Genomic DNA, 17,886 nt, shown 5'->3' on the forward strand with positions numbered 1-17,886 from the left:
TCATCGGACTGGTATAGGATTAATTTATTTTTTGGTCGGTTGTGCAGTTCATGGACTGTTTAAAAAGATATATGAGAGTTTATATAGTTTATTGATTACCCACATGGTCTATGTAGGTTCATGTATCACTATATGTATCACTATAATTAAGCTCATTTGGAAGTGTTCACAAATATTTAGGGCAACACTATTTTTATTTTTATGTTTGTTTTCCATGCTGATATTTAATGGTGTCTTGCTGCAGCTTGTTTCTTCTTTTCCTAAAGTTTTTTCTAGCTCGGTATTATATTTAACTTTTGCTGCATTCGTAATGTATACTCATTTAAATGGCGTTACCAGATCTCCGGACTATAAGCCCCTGTACACACGGTCAGACATTTCGACAACCAAATCTGTCGGATTTTGTCCGTCGGATTTTGTCCGTCGGATCTTGTCCGAAACTATTGCATACACACGGTCGGACAAAGTTGTTGAAAAATCCAATCTTTCAGAACGTGATGACGTAATTTCATTACGATTGGACTACGTTCAGGCTAGTAGCCAATAGCTGTGATGTAGGAATTTGATCTGAGCATGTGTGGCACTTTGTCCGATCGAAATTCTCTACACATGATCGGAGTATGTCCTATCGGACCAGTTGGTCGGAAAATATTTCCAACATGTTGGAAAATTTGGTCCGACGGATATTCCGACAGAAACAGTCCGATGCATACCACACACAGTTGGATTATCCGACAACACGGTCCGATAGGACACATTCCGATGGATTCTCTGACCGTGTGTACAAGGGCTTAGAGATATATATTACAAATATCGCATGGCCACCCCTGTACCATAGGAAAATGGACATTCTTACAACAGATTATTTGTGAGAATATTTCAGTATGAGGATAATTCAGAGCTAATAGATCTGCTCAATGATGACACTTGGTGGTTAAAAGTGGCAATGCCTGATCAAACAAGGAAGGTAAATTATTACCTACTTCAACCAATGGAAAGAAGTTACACCTTCTGGGCTAGGCTTATTATAATTTTTATGAGCCCATTGTCCAGGAGCGGTATATAGGATCAAGATAGAAAGCCATTAGGACACACATTTCATCCATCCACTTCATACACTTCACACAATTCATACACTTTATACATCTTGACACTGCTCATCAACTTACTCTGATCACACACTTCTCATCATGCCTCATCATACTCTGAAACTTTAAGAATGCAAGACGCAAGCTCCTCCTTAACCAGCCACCATTTTGGGGAAGGCAGACATCTTATGGACTCTGGTAATGACCATTGTGAGCCAGCAGCCATTTTGGAAGGGTAAATATGTTTATTGATATTGTAATTGATTATTTGAATATTGACTATTGAGTGCTCATGATTTTTAGATCATTATTCCCCAGTTGTAACAACCATAGTAGATTTTTCTTTAACTTGATTTTTGTTTGTCTAAATGTTACCATCTTTTAGTTTGGTGCTATATTAGCGAACCAGTTTTATGTTTTACGTAATTTGACTTTCACTCCAACTGCAGAGGAGTAATTGTTGGTTATGTAAATCGCAGACATTTTTTTTTTTGCGAGTGTTGCAAATAATTTTGAATTTTATGTAAGATTTTTTTTTTTTTTTATGTCACCCATATCTAATTATTTATTGTGAATACATGTCTTGTGAATAAAATTATATTCCCTATTTAGTTTGTATTCATAATTGCTTGGTGTATGCTTTTAAAAATACATTTGATTGATAAAAAAAACTCGTTATAATTATCATCCGGGAAATTATTCTCAAACGCATTTTTTTAATACTTTGGAGTAGGGTTTCCCTTAAAATCCATAGCAGACCACTCCCCCCCATCCCCCCAACACCCCGCTGTTTTAAAAAATAAACTAGTTTGTTTGCATGCTGCTGTCAGTGGAGAATCCCACTGACAGCGCATGAGTCATCGGTTGTTAAGGACTAGGGATGAGCTTCGTGTTCGAGTCGAACATACGTTCGACTCGAACATCGGCTGTTCGTCCGTTCGGCGAAGTCCGAACATTTTGGTCCATTCGCACCAAATTCGTGTGGCGCTCACGGCCCACAATGCACTGCGATGGCGCAGTGCATTGCTGGCTCATGATTGGTCAAGCATGCACTGTGACCCCGCATGCTTGGCCAATCGCAGCGCCAGCAGCGAGGAGAGCCATGATTGGCCACAGGCAGGATGCCTGTGGCCAATCATAGCTCAGGCTGTGTAGTGCACGCCCCACACTATATAAGGCTGCCAGCACGGCGGCCTTGTGTAGTGTGTTGGCGTCTGAAGCAGTGGGTGTTCTGTGTACCTTCAACACAGTACACACCGATCGTTTTCGGACGATTTTCGATCTTGCTGTTGTGTAGTGGTTGTTGTCTGCATGCCCTGACCGCAGTATACACCGCTGTATTCACCTCACCTATATAGCTAGTGATCTATCTTTTATAATAGAGCTTGCAGTCAGTAGTGTTAGGAGCTTGTGCGTGCTGTCTGCGTGCTCTGTACCCAGTACATACCGCTATATCCACCTACATAGCTGTTCTCTATTTGAGCCCACTTGCCATCTGCAGGAGTTATTGGAAGTTGTGTGTGCCTCCAGCACAGCACAGTATACATATGTATATACCCCTTTATCTCTGGTGTTCTATAATAAAGGCATCTGCAGGAGTTAGTGGGTGTTGTGTGCCTCTAGCACAATATACACTACCCAACTGCTTTTTTACCCAACTCCCTTCAGGCCATTACCATGTCTGGAAGGCCAGCAAGGAGAGGCAGACAGGCGCGAGCTGATAAAAGAGGGCAAGCAGGCTCTGTGTCTAGAGACAACAGTGCTGGTCGTGGACGCGGTGCATTGTCATCAGCACGTGGCCATGGGACACGCTTGTCTTTCTTTTCGGCAGCTGGACATGTTGAGCTGCAACATGCCAACGACTTGGTAGAGTGGATGACCAAGCCCTCTTCATCCTCCTCATCCTCTCTCACCCAGTCTCAGGGTAGTAGCAAAGCAGCTGCCAACGCATCGTCTTCCCTCCTCTCAATGTCATCATCAGTGACTCCTTCCCTAGACCCACCACGTCCTCCTGAGGAGTCTCCTGAACTCTTTGAGCACAGTGTTGGGTACATGCTCCAGGAGGATGCCCAGTGTTTTGTGGGCTCTGATGATGACACTCAACTAGAGGAAGACAGTAGAGTGAGCGCAGAGAGAGGGGATGCTCAAGAAGGACAGCAATCTGGCAGTCATGTTCCACAAGCTGCAGCATACTGCCAGGTTTGCTACAGCGATGAAGAGGGAGGGGATGATGAGGGCACTGACTCCACGTGGGTGCCTGGAAGGAGAGAGGAGGAGGAGGAGGAGGAGGAGGAGGCACATGTCCAACGAGGCAGGATGCCCTCTGGGGGCCAGCTTAGGGGCAGCACACTGACTGAATCACACCGCAGAGCTCCGCCTGTGCAGGGCGCTGCCTCTGCGCGTTATTCTAAAAGTTCTTTGGTGTGGGCCTTTTTTGAGATGAGTGCATCAGATCGCACCGCTGCTATTTGCAACATATGTCTCAAGCGTATCTCGCGTGGCCAAAACATCAGCCGCTTGGGCACCACATGCTTGACCAGACATATGTTGACCTGCCATGCAGCTCGTTGGCAAGCGTACCTCAAAGACTCACACCAAAGAACAAATCAGACCTCTCCTTGCTCCTCATCAGCTGGCATCTCCAACCCCACTAGACCTTCAGTCCTCTCTGAAACCTGCTCTGAGAGGAATGAAGGTGTAGAATTAGGTGTGTCACAGCCAAGTGCTTCCGGGAACTCTGCTTGCGGTACACCCACGTCCGATTATAGCAGGCAAATGTCCCTGCCCCAGCTGCTGGACCGGCAAAAGAAGTTCACTCCCAGCCATCCACATGCCCAGCGGTTGAATGCTAGCTTGGCTAAATTGCTAGCACTTCAACTGCTGCCTTTTCAGTTGGTAGACTCGGCCCCCTTCCGTGAGTTTGTACAATGTGCGGTTCCTCAGTGGCAGGTCCCCAAACGCCACTTTTTCTCATGGAAGGCGATTCCAGCTCTCTACCGGCATGTGGAAGGCAATGTCCTTGCCTCGCTGGACAGGGCGGTCAGCGGTAAGGTGCATATTACCGCTGACTCATGGTCCAGCAGGCATGGACAGGGACGTTGCCTGTCTTTCACGGCCCATTGGGTCACTCTTCTGGCAGCTGGGAAGGATGCAGGACAAGGTTCAGTAGTGTTGGAGGTTGTTCCGCCACCACGCCTCCAAAATGCTACTATTGGTTGTGACACACCTCTCTCCTCCACCCCCTCCTCTTCTTCTTCCTCCATGGCCTCTTCCAGTGCTCTGTCCTCAGAACCAGCGGTGCTTCGTAGGCGTTCCAGGGGCTACGCAAGTACGCAGGCAAAACGATGCCATGCCGTGCTTGCGCTGGTTTGTTTGGGGGACAGGAGCCACACTGGGGCGGATGTTTTGTCAGCTCTGCAGGGGCAGGCCGAGAGGTGGTTGACGCCACGCCAGCTTAAGCCAGGAATGGTGGTTTGCGACAATGGCACCAACCTCCTCTCCGCCCTCCGACAGGGACAAGAGACCCATGTGCCCTGTGTAGCTCAGGTCCTTAACCTGGTGGTGCAGCGGTTTTTGGGCAGGTACCCCGGCTTACAGGATGTCCTGAAGCATGCCAGGAAAGTCTGTGTGCATTTCCGCCGATCATTTAATGCCTGTGCTCGGCTGGCTGAGCTCCAAAAGAAGTTGAACCTGCCCAAGAACCGCCTTATATGTGACATGCCCACCAGATGGAACTCAACATTGGCCATGCTGCAGCGGCTGCACACGCAGCAGAGGGCCATCAATGAGTACCTGTGCGACTACGGCACCAGGACAGGGTCAGGGGAGCTTGGTTTTTTCTCACCACACCAGTGGGGCATGATCAGGGATGCATGCACCGTCCTGTCACCATTTGAGGAGGCCACAAGGATGATGAGCAGTGACAGTGCATGCATCAGTGACACTGTACCTCTTGTCCACCTCTTGGAGCATACGCTGCGTGGAATAATGGACAGGGCACTTGAGGCAGAACAGAGGCAGGAAGAGGAGGACTTCCTTGCCTCTCAAGGCCCCCTTTATCCAGACAGTGTTCCTGCTGTGCCACCCATCACACAGGAAGAGGATGAGGAGGAGGAAGAGGAGGAGGAGGATGATTGTGTCAGCATGGAGGTGGAGGCTGGCACTCAGCATCAGCAGCAGTCTTGTAGGGATGATTTACAGTCCCAAGAAACACGTGGACTTGTACGTGGCTGGGAGGAGGTAGCTGCGGATCATGTTGTCCTTAGTGACCCAGAGGACTCCGGACCGAATGCCTCAGCTAACCTACGCTGCATGGCCTGCCTGATCCTGCAAAGCCTTGGGAAGGATCCTCGTATTCTTCGGATCAAGGAGAGGGACCATTACTGGCTGGCCACTCTCCTTGATCCACGGTACAAGGGTAAGGTTGCCGACCTTATCTTGCCATCGCAAAGGGAGCAGAGGATGAGACATCTCCGGGAGGCCTTGCAGAAAGGTCTGTGCAACGCGTTCCCAGAGACTGGGAGGTTACAAACTCCTGGTCCTGGACAACGTGTTGCTGAGGCATCGGTCAGAAGGAGCGGTGGAGAAGGTGGCCGTCTGACTGATACTTTCAGACAATTTTTTAGTCCGCAGCCCCAAGGTATGATCGGTTCCAGAACCCATCGCCAGCGTCTGATTTACATGGTGCAGTAATACCTAGGGGCAAGGTCAGACTTGGACACCTTTCCCACCGAAAATCCTCTGGCTTACTGGGTCTTGAGGATGGATCACTGGCCAGAGCTTGCACAGTATGCAATTGAGCTACTGGCCTGTCCTGCATCCAGCGTTCTTTCGGAACGCACCTTCAGTGCTGCTGGTGGCTTTGTTACCGATCACAGGGTGCGCCTGTCCACCGAATCAGTTGATCGACTGACCTTCATCAAGATGAATCAGTCTTGGATCACCCACAGCTACCAAGCACCTGAAGCTGATATAACAGAATAATTTGTTTTGAAATATCACATCCCTTCAAGACTGCCTATGCTGATTCTGAGTGACTGTCCTGTTATGTTGATTGTCTATCCTCTTCCTCCTCCGCTGATATGTTGGAAGAACATTTCTGGTTCTGGGTGATGCCATCAGCCCAATTTTTCTGCCCCTGTTTAACAGGGGCGTTTAAGTACAATTTTTTGATGCAATGCTTTGCAGCAGGGCTAATTCCTGCAATAAAACTAGAGTATATGGGAGAGGTTGCAGTGTCGTGGCACCAGCACCAGTGCCTAAGGCCCAATTTTTCTGCCCCTGTTTAACAGGGGCGTTTAAGTACAATTTTTGATGCAATGCTTTGCAGCAGGGCTAATTCCTGCAATAAAACAAGAGTATATGGCAGATGTTGCAGTGTGGTGGCACCAGCACCAGTGCCTAAGGCCCAATTTTTCTGCCCCTGTTTAACAGGGGCGTTTAATTACAATTTTTGATGCAATGCTTTGCAGCAGGGCTAATTCCTGCAATAAAACTAGAGTATATGGAAGAGGTTGCAGTGTGGTGGCACCAGCACCTAAGGCCCAATTTTTCTGCCCCTGTTTAACAGGGGCGTTTAATTACAATTTTTGATGCAATGCTTTGCAGCAGGGCTAATTCCTGCAATAAAACTAGAGTATATGGCAGAGGTTGCAGTGTGGTGGCACCAGCACCAGTGCCTAAGGCCCAATTTTTCTGCCCCTGTTTAACAGGGGCGTTTAAGTACAATTTTTGATGCAATGCTTTGCAGCAGGGCTAATTCCTGCAATAAAACTAGAGTATATGGCAGAGGTTGCAGTGTGGTGGCACCAGCACCAGTGCCTAAGGCCAAATTGTTCTGCCCCTGTTTAACAGGGACATGTAATTACAATTCTTGATATCATTTTTCACAGGAGGGCCCCTTCCTGTGCCCACCCACAGTAACGGTGAGGACTTATAGTGTTGTGGCACCAGCACCACAACCACCAAAGGTCAATTTTTCTACCACTGTTCAACAATGGCATGTAATTACAATTCTTGATATAATCGTTCACAGCAGGGCGCTCCAGCGCCCACCAAGAGTCACTTTGAGGGCTTACAATGTTGTGGCAAAACCAACACCTTGTTCCGCCATTTCTGCAGAGCATATAGGGCAGGCCCCTACTTTCAAACATCCAACTTACAAACATCTCCTACTTGCAAACGGAAGGAGACAACAGCAAGTGAGATGAAAAAAGATGGACGACAAAACAAATTATACAGGGGTGATAACCCTTCCCTATGTTTTCCAAAAAGCTTAAAAATAGTTTTTTTGACTGGAGCTACACTTTAAAAATGTACCAGTTGAAAATTACAAACAGATTCAACTTAACACAACAAACCTACACAGTCCCTGTCTTGTTTGCACCGCCTGTATACTGCTGTTCTGAGTATATAGGGCCTGGGGGCCACACGCATTTCCTTTTTAAAATATGGGTACAGGCTTCCCCTTAATATGCGTACAAGACCCAAATAGGCTGGTAATGGGCAGGGAGGGCTACCCATGCCATTTTTCTCAATGATTTTCAACCATATTGCAGGAACCAGATATAACATTAAAACCACAAGCAGTTTTAAATGGTGTTATTTCCGTTTAATGTCATTTTGTGCAGGGCCTGTTCTAAACATGGGAAACACGTGGCACTTCACAGGCATCCTACAGACACCCCCCAGGCACCATATTTAAAGGAATATTTCACTTTTTTTTCACTTTAATCGTCATTAAAATCAGTGCTCCCGCCAAAACGGCCATTTTTAAAAACATTTTAGGCATGGACCCATGTCCCCTGGGGCAGGAGCCAGGTCCCCAAACCCTTTTTAGGACAGTATCTTGCATATTAGCCGTTAAAATTAGCACTTTTAATTTCGAACGTTCGAGTCCCATAGACTTCAATGGGGTTCTAACGTTCGTACGAATTTGGGGTCCGTTCGAAAGTTCTGGTGCGAACCGAACCGGGGAGTGTTCGGCTCATCCCTATTAAGGACGTGCTGGTAGGTCACCCAGCTCCTTAACAACCTCAATACAGTGCACTTACACCCCCTTCCTGACCAGACCAATTTTCAGCTTTCAGCGCTCTCACAGTTTGAATGACAATTACTCAGTCATGCAACACTGTACCTATATGAAACTTTCGTCCTTTTTTGCACACAAATAGAGCTTTCTTTTAGTGGTATTTAATCACTAGTGGGTTTTTTATTTTTTGTGCTATAAATAAAATAAAACATACATTTTGTGAAAAAAATGCCTTTTTCTTTGTTTCTGTCATACATTTTGGCTAATTAGTCATTTTTCTTCATACATTTTGGCGAAAGTTTATACTGCTACATATCTTTGGTAAAAAAATAACCCACATTAGTGTATATTATTTGGTCTTTGTGAAAGTTATAGAGTCTACAAACTATGGTGCCAATCGCTGAAAATTTATCACATCTGATCAGACCTTCAGTACATCAGGTGTATCTCATTTCTTGAGACACTAACAAGTCAGGAAAGTACAAATACCCCCCAAATGACCCCTTTTTACAAAGTAGACATTCCAAGGTATTAAGTAAGTAGCATGGTGAGTTTTTTTAAGTTGTCATTTTTTCCCACAATTCTTTGCAAAATTAAGATTTTTTTTATTTTTATTTTTTTTACAAAATTGTCATATTATCAGGTTATTTCTCACACACAGCATATGCATACAACAAATTACACCCCAAAATACATTCTGCTACTCTTCCTGAGTACGGCAATACCACATGTGTGAGACTTTTACACAGCCTGGCCACATACAGAGCACCAACATTGAAGTAGTAACTTCAGACGTTCTACGAGCAAAAATGACGCATCTCACTTCTCAACCACCTATTACAATTTTGAAGGCCCTGGAGTACCAGGACAATGGAATTTCCCATAAAATGACCCCATTTTGGAAAGCAAACACCCCAACGTATAATCTGTGAGGCATAATGAGTCTTTTGAACTGGTCATTTTTTTCCAGAAGTTTTTGAAATATGTGGAAAAAAATTAAAACGCATTTTTTTTTTTTTTACACACAGTTGTCAATTTATAAGATATTTCTAACACATAGCATGTATATAGCAAAAATTACACCCCAAAACACATTCTGCTACTCCTCCCGAGTATGGCGATACCACATGTGTAGGACTTTTACACAGCCTGGTCACATAGAGAGGCCGAACATTGAAGAGTACATTCAGGCGTTTTAAGAGCATAAATGACACATCTCATTTCATTCCTACCCATCACACTTTTGAAGGTCCTGGACCACCAGGACAGTGAAATTACCCACAAAATGACCCAATTTTGGAAAGCAAACACCCCAATGTATATTCTATGAGACAAGGGCTGCATATAGGTACTCGGGTACTCTGATGGGCTGGAGAAAGGTACTCTGGTACTCTGATGGCCTGGTGACAGGTACTCGGGTACTCTGATGGCCTGGTGACAGGTACTCGGGTACTCTGATGGCCTGGTGACAGGTACTCGGGTACTCTGATGGCCTGGTGACAGGTACTAGGGTACTCTGATGGCCTGGTGACAGGTACTCGGGTATTCTGATGGCCTGGTGACAGGTATTTGGGTACTCTGAAGGGTGGTGACAGGTATCATATGGACTGTGACAGGTACTTGGGTACTAAAATGAACTGTGACAGGTACTCAGATGGACTGGGACAGGTACTCAGGTACTCAGACGAACTGTGACAGGTACTCGGGTACTCAGATGGACTGGGACAGGTACTCGGGTACTCAGATGGACTGGGACATGTACTCAGGTACTCTGATGGGCTGTGACAGGTACTCAGGTACTTTGATGGGCTGTGACAGGTACTCGGGTACTTTGATGGTCTGTGACAGATACTCAGGTACCATGATGGACCGCGACAGGTACTCGGGTACCCTGATGGACCGTGACAGGTACTCGGGTACTCCGATGGACCGTGACAGGTACTCGGGTATTTCGATGGACCGTGACAGGTACTCGGGTACTCCGATGGACCGTGACAGATACTCGGGTACTCCGATGGGCCGTGACAGGTACTCGGGTACTCTGATGGGCCGTGACAGGTACTCTGATGGGCCGTGACAGGTACTCGGGTCTTCTGATGGACCGTGACAGGTACTCGGGTACTCTGATGGGCCGTGACAGGTACTCGGGTACTCTGATGGGCCGCGACAGATACTCGGGTACTCTGATGGACTGTGACAGGTACTCGGGTCTTCTGATGGACTGTGACAGGTACTCGGGTACTCTGATGGGCTGTGACAGGTACTCTGATCGACTGTGACAGGTACTCTGGTACTCTGATGGACTGTGACAGGTACTCTGATGGAGTGTGATTGACAGGTACTATGAGGGGTGGTGACAGGTCCTCTTTATTGGGGGGGCAATCACTGTGATTGGTGTACACTGTAGGCGGTAACGAGATGTTACCGCAATCTTCTCCTCACACACGATCGGTGTGTGAGGAGGAGAACCCGGTAACATCTCGTTACCGCGGTTTGTTTACATTTTAGTGATCGGCTGTGAAAGGATCACAGCCGATCATGTGGGTAAACAGCCGGCCAATGGCTGTTTACCAGCGTCGGTGACGAGCAGTGTTCCCGGGAAACATGCCGCCACTGACGTGCACGCGCAGTGCGCTCGCGCGCATGCGCCGTGCACTGTGGGGGTGTGACCATCTGTGATTGGCCGTGACTTCATCACGGCCCATCACGTGGTAAGCAGCCATGACCAATGGGTGTTCACCCCCTTCGGTGGCGAGCGGTGTCTCAATGACACACCACCACCGAAGAAACAGGGATGCGCGCGCACGATCGCGTGCATTCCCTGTTTAAACGGGAGGCCGTCATATGCCGGCCTCCCGCCACAATAGGTGCACTGCCTGGCCATCATTTGACGGCCGGCGGTCAGAAAGTAGTTAATATCCAGTTATTCTTTACAATTAATTTGAATGGATTCAATATTTTTCAATTCAAATACTTTGAATCAATTGGAAAAAAAAAAATTGAATGAAACTAATTTTGTTACAAATGCAACATTTTGACTTATCAGTCCAGAGCACCTGCTGCCATTTTCCTACACCCCAGTTCCTATGTTTTCAAGCATGCTTGAGTCACAGCCTTGTTCCCACATTGGAGGTATGGCTTTTTTTGCCACAATTCTTCAATGAAGACCACTTCTGGCCAGATTTCTTTGGACAGTAGATGAGTGTACCTGGGTCCCACTGGTGTTGGCCAATTCTGTTCTGATGGTACTGCTGGACATCTGCTGATGCTGAAGGGACCTAAGCATGATATCTTTCTACTGCTACATTAAAGTTATAATGAAGGCAAATTACAAATGAACAAGCATGACTTATTTACTGTACCTGCTCTGTGCAGTGGTTTTGCACAGAGACCCCAGATCCTCATCTTCTGGGGTCCACCCAGTGCTACTGGCCCTTCCCATCCCATGAGCTGGCAATGTCCAGCATGGGAAGCATCAAAGATGGTACATCTTCAACAAAAGAGAAAAGTATATGTACTCTTACCGGAACAGGTGAACTCAAATGTCAGAGACAACAAGTCATAAAGGGCAGATGTGACGAACACGGCAGATAGACAGAACTCCAAGGGATCCAGGACCTCAAAACATAAATCCAGGGATGTTGTGGGAAACCACCAAACAAACCTCCAATGGAAGGAGCACCAAGGCTGGATCTTAGATGTAAAAAGACCAGCTAGACCACAGGACAACACTCATCCGGATGGTTATGTAAAAAAAAAATGCTTCTATATAGTGTAGGTCAAAATATGTTTTTTTTTTATTTCTAAAAACCAGCATACAGCAGTAAAAGTAAAAAAAAAACTGTGATAACAGAATAAAATTCAGGGCAATGTGGGGGATTCCAACCGTTTGCAGTGTTTGTAGATCCTGGGTAGGGATGAGCTTCGTGTTCGAGTCGAACGTACGTTCGACTCGAACATTGGCCGTTCGGCCGTTCGGCGAATTCCGAACGTTTTGGCCGTTCGCGTCAAAATTCGAGTGACGCGCGCGCGGACCACAATGCACTGCGTTGGCGCAGTGCATTGCTGCCCGATGATTGGCCAAGCATGCACTGTGACCCCGCATGCTTGGCCAATCGCAGCGCCGGCAGCGAGGAGAGCCATGATTGGCCACAGGCATCCTGCCTGTGGCCAATCATAGCTCAGGCTGTGTAGTGCACGCCCCACACTATATAAGGCCGCCTTTAAGGCGGCCTCCTGTAGTGTGTTACTTTGCATCTGAAGCAGTGGGTGTTCTGTGTACCTTCAACACAGTACACACCAATCGTTTTTGGCTGATTTCCTATCTTGCTGCTGTGTAGTGGTTGTTGTCTGTGCCCTGACTGCAGTATACACCACTATATTCACCTCACCTATATAGCTAGTGATCTAGCTTTAACCACTTAACAACTGCCCATTGCCGATTAACGGCTTCAGGGCGGTTGTTTAACTCAGAGAGGCCGTTAATTAACGGCCTCCCAGAATTCTGCTCTCGCGTGCCCCGAGGTGTGCGCACTCGAGAGCATCCGTGACCGCCGGGTCCATAGGACCCGGCGCATCACGGTAAACGGCCGCTCATAGCGGCCGTTTACCACGTGATTGCTCCGTCAAATGACGGAGTGATCACTTGGAAACAAACCGGCGTCATGTTATGACGCCTGTTCCTCTCTCCCCTTTCTGTACCGATCGGTACAGCGGAGGGGAAAGAGATCGGTGTCAGCAGCGATGTGGGCTGCATCTGCAGTGCCCACATCGCTGCTCACCGAATTTAACCCCTCAATTCCCTGCCAATACTCTGCAATACCAGTGCATACTCTGCAGTACCCTGCCATTACTCTGCAGTACCCCGCCATTACTCTGCAGTACCCCGCCATTACTCTGCAGTGCAGTACCCCGCCATTACTCTGCAGTGCAGTACCCTGCCATTACTCTGCAGTGCAGTACCCTGCCATTACTCTGTAGTACCCCGCCATTACTCTGCAGTGCAGTACCCTGCCATTACTCTGCAGTGCAGTACCCCGCCATTACTCTGCAGTACCCCGCCATTACTCTGCAGTGCAGTACCCCGCCATTACTCTGCAGTGCAGTACCCCGCCATTACTCTGCAGTGCAGTACCCTGCCATTACTCTGCAGTGCAGTACCCTGCTATTACTCTGTAGTACCCCGCCAATACCCCGCCAATACTCTGTAATACCCTGCCATAAATTGCCATACCCAGCCATACTCAGAGATACCCAGCCATACTCGGTGATACCCTGAAATACCCAGCCATAGACGCCCCCCACCCCTCACCGCCCTCCGGTGCTTCTACCAACTCGCCAGTACGATCAAAGCCAGAATCTTTTTTTTATTTTTTATTTCAGGCTTCCCAGCCTAGAGGTGAGATGTGGGGTCATATTGACCCCCCAGATTTCACTGTAAAGAGGACCTGTCACCCCATATTCCTATTACAAGGGATGTTTACATTTCTTGTAATAGGAATAAAAGTGATCAAAAATATATTTTTGGGGAAAAAAATGTCAAACTAAAATAAATAAAGTAAAATGAACAATAAAAAAATAAAATAAAAATTAAAGTGCCCATGTCCCCATGTGCTCGCATGTGCCACACATGTGAGGTATCGCCGAGAATGTTAGAGCGAGAGCAATAATTCTAGTCCTAGACCTCCTCTGCAACTCAAAACATGTAACCAGTAAAAAAATATTTAAAGCGTCGCCTATGGGGATTTTTTAAGTAGCGACGTTTGGCGCCATTCCACGGGCATGTGCAATTTTGAAGAGTGACATGTTTGATATCTATTTACTCAGCATAACTTCATCTTTCACTTTATGCAAACATTGGGCTAACAAGTGGTTAATAATAGAGCTTGCAGTCAGTAGTGTTAGGAGATAGTGCGTGCTGTCTGCGTGCTCTGTACCCAGTACATACCGCTATAATATAGGGCAGGCCCCTACTTTCAAACATCCAACTTACAAACATCTCCTACTTGCAAACGCAAGGAGACAGCAGCAAGTGAGATGAAAAAAGATGGACGACAAAACAAATTATACAGGGGTGATAACCCTTCCCTATGTTTTCCAAAAAGCTTAAAGATAGTTTTTTTGACTGGAGCTACACTTTAAAAATGTACCGGTTGAAAATGACAAACAGATTCAACTTAACACAACAAACCTACACAGTCCCTGTCTTGTTTGCACCGCCTGTATACTGCTGTTCTGAGTATATAGGGCCTGGGGGCCACACGCATTTCCTTTTTTTAATATGGGTACGGGGTTCCCCTTAATATGCGTACAAGACCCAAATAGGCTGGTAATGGGCAGGGAGGGCTACCCATGCCATGTTTCTCAATGATTTTCAACCATATTGCAGGAACCAGATATAACATTAAAACCGCAAGCAGTTTTAAATGGTGTTATTTCCGTTTAATGTCATTTTGTGCAGGGACTGTTCTAAACACGGGAAACATGTGGCACTTCACAGGCATACTACAGACACCCCGCAGGCACCATATTTAAAGGAATATTTCACTTTTTTTTTTTCATTTTAATCGTCATTAAAATCAGTGCTCCCGCCAAAACGGTAGTTTTTAAAACTTTTTTTTGCAGTGACCCATGTCCCCTGAGGCAGGAGGCAGGTCGCCAAACCCTTTTTAGGACACTATCTTGCATATTAGCCGTTAAAATGAGCACTTTCCAATTCGAACGTTCGAGTCCCATAGACTTCAATGGGGTTCTAACGTTCGTACCGAACGCGGGGGTCGTTCGCAAGTTCTGGTGCGAACCGAACCGGGGGGTGTTCGGCTCATCCCTAATCCTGGGACACGCACCTGTGTGAAGGTGAAGTGTCTCCACAGAAGTGGTGGGGGGGAGGGGAGTGAGGGAAAGTAAACTTGAGACACTATTGTTGGAAAAGTGTCAGGAAAAGAATTCCAGTCAGCTGGGGAAGATGCTGTAAATTAGCAAGGCTGCGAGATGTAGACAAACTGGGAGAAGGAAGCAAGGATTAACAACGATCTGAGAGGCAGTGTGACAGACACAGATAGATCTGTAAGGATTTAATGGAGAAGGACAAGATAGTGGCCAAGGCGGGAGGAAGATGCCAGGGAGGGAGAGAGAGACATGAAGAATGCTGAGAGAGAGATACTGTAACAGAACTGACCCGTAATGTAGCAAAAGAGAAAGCCAAAGTGAGGGAAACAGTTGCCACTGCTAGAAAACTGCATGGAGGAAACTTCAAGGGCCCCCCATGTACCTAGGTTCCCTGGGCAGGTCGCAGAAGTGCCTGTGCCTTAAGACAGCTCTAGGAAGGGGTCAGTAAATGATATATTCGCCGGCCCCTTCCAGGAGAGGAAAACAGGCAGAACTTCGGAGGGGGGGGGGGGGGGGGCTGACATGGAGGCAGATCAGTGCTCTGTGACACTTACAGAAACAATACTGTGTGTGTCTCTCCCTCCAGCAGCAGCAGCTGAAAGCAGACAGAAGGGAGAGACACACACAGCATTATTTCTGTAACTGCCACAGCGCACCGATCTGCCTCCCTGTCTGGGACCCCTACAGGAGGACCGGTGGTCCCCCCTATCAGTGGCCCTGTGAATATCACAAGGGGTCATAAGTAGTTATTGTTTTTTTTTTTGTTTACAAACTTTTTTATTTAGTACAAAAGGTGGTACAAAATATATAGTACAGTAGTATAAAACAAATCACAGAGAGTTCAATATACATTTGAGCATATAACAAACATATGTGGTATAAATAACCTTCATTGAGAGTAAAAAAAAGGAAAAAAGGGTGAATTCTTTCATACTTTTGGGTATTTATTTATGTTTTTAATTCTTTTTGGGGAGTAACACTTACTTTATATAGGTACGCAGCTAAGGTTTTAAAGACTAGATATATATGTGGACATTATTCAAGGTTGAAAAACTCTTTGCTATGTTCAAACCAGGGATCCCATTTTTTATTGTATATATGCATAGCGTTTTGAACAGAATGAAATATTTTCTCCATTAAGTTAATGTTTAGAATCCTCGTCTTAAGATGTCTTAGTGGGACTGTAGATGATTTCCAGTGATATGCAATTAACCAGTGGATTGCTACACATATAGTATGGATTAATCTCATATTATGAGTGGGGAGATCTGTAATGGGGGAGAAGAGGAGGCAGTTGTGTAATGATAAAACTATATTTTTATCTGATATTTTGGAAGCAAACTTTTCTAGTTGCCTCCAAATATAGGTGATCTTATCACAAGCCCAGAAAATATATGAAAAAGATCCTATAGAGTGGCATTCTCTAAAGCATGTAGGGGAGGAGGAAGGGAAGATGGTGTGGAGTTTAATTGGGGTGTAATACCATCTAGTGAATAATTTTAAGGCCGTTTGTTTAATGGCAATAGATTTTGTACATTTATGCAAATTATTTATACAGACATCCCAATTAACTGTAGTGTACGAGAAATTTGATTCTTGTTCCCACTTAATCATGTATGGGAGTTTGTTTATGCTTGTAGTGTTGGATAGGTTAAAGTATATTTCCGAGATAAGGCCACGTTTTCTAGGTGATTTAAGGCAGAGGTTTTCATAGAAGGATGGAGCTTGAGTATGCGTGGTTTGATACTGTTTAGTAAAACATTGTTTAATCTTAAGATAATTGTTAAATTCTGTTTCTGGGACTTGATATTTTGCCTTGAGGGAAGAGAAAGAAATTAAATTTGAGCCTTCAATGAAACAATAAAGAAATGTAAGGTTATTATTAATCCACTAAGTAAGATCTGCAGGGTCCTGAAGGTAGTGGTGGAGTTTTGGGTCTCCTATAAAGGAGGCGTGTGGTGGGGTTTTGGAGATAAGGTTACATTTTTGGTTATAAAATTTCCACAATTGGTATGACTGCGAGACAATTTGATTCAAAGAGTCAATTTCTAGGTTGGGAATTTTGTTTCCCCAAAGTAAACTTGAAAGGGCGAATGGTAAAATTGAATTTTTTTTCGAATGAGACCCATGGAACCCTTGGGTTCGGGATGTGCCATTGGGCGATTTGGGTTAATCTGGCTGACAGGTAGTATAACCAGAAATCAGGGAGGCCCAGTCCTCCCTGTTTTTGGGATCTATATAGAATTAATTTTGATAGGCGCGGGTGAGAGTCTGACCAAATAAATAAATTAATATCAGATTGAAACGTCGTAATCAATGCTTTATTAAGTCTGACAGGAAGCGCTCTAAATAAATATAGAATTTTGGAGAGTAGCGTCATTTTAATTGCTGTTATCCTGCCCAGGAATGAAATTTTATATGGTTTCCACATTTTCAATGTGGCTCTCAGCTTATGTATCAATGGAATATAATTTTTAGTCCCCAAATCAAGAAAAGTAGGGGTATGGTGAATACCTAGGTAGGGGAGAGAATCTAAAGAATAGGAAAAATTGAAAGAGGTATGTAGGGATTCCAGGTTCGAGGTTGATATATTTATCAGCATACCCAACGATTTAGAAACGTTTACTGTTAAGCCTGATAGAGATGAGAAAATATTAAGCGTTTGTAATAGGTTGGGTAATGCTTCATGAGGTTGAGAGAGGAAGATTAACATGCCGTCTGCATACATGCTTAGTTTATACGTGTTATGTGTTGTGGAGTAGCCCTTAATGCTGTCATGAAGAAGGATAGATGTAGCTAATGGTTCAATCGCTAGTGCGAATAATAGTGGGGAAAGGGGGCGTCCCTGCCGTGTTCCTCTACTAATTTTGAAAAAATCTG

At 45.7% G+C, this 17,886-nt stretch overlaps 1 protein-coding gene across 1 annotated transcript in view; it reads left to right on the top strand.

Moving 5' to 3' along the window:
- Window positions 1–1,118: 1,118 nt before the first annotated feature.
- Window positions 1,119–17,886, top strand: part of LOC143928251 (dimethylaniline monooxygenase [N-oxide-forming] 2-like) — a 156,739-nt gene continuing 139,971 nt past the window's right edge. Inside the window, exon 1 of the mRNA XM_077453014.1 lies at window positions 1,119–1,323. The gene's annotated coding sequence lies outside the window, so the exon portion shown is untranslated. The remainder of the gene's footprint in view (window positions 1,324–17,886) is intronic.

Source organism: Lithobates pipiens, unplaced genomic scaffold, assembly GCF_037356315.1.
Source record: "Lithobates pipiens isolate NorthernLeopardFrog02 unplaced genomic scaffold, aLitPip1_a1.2 Scaffold_23, whole genome shotgun sequence".
NCBI lineage: Eukaryota > Metazoa > Chordata > Amphibia > Anura > Ranidae > Lithobates > Lithobates pipiens.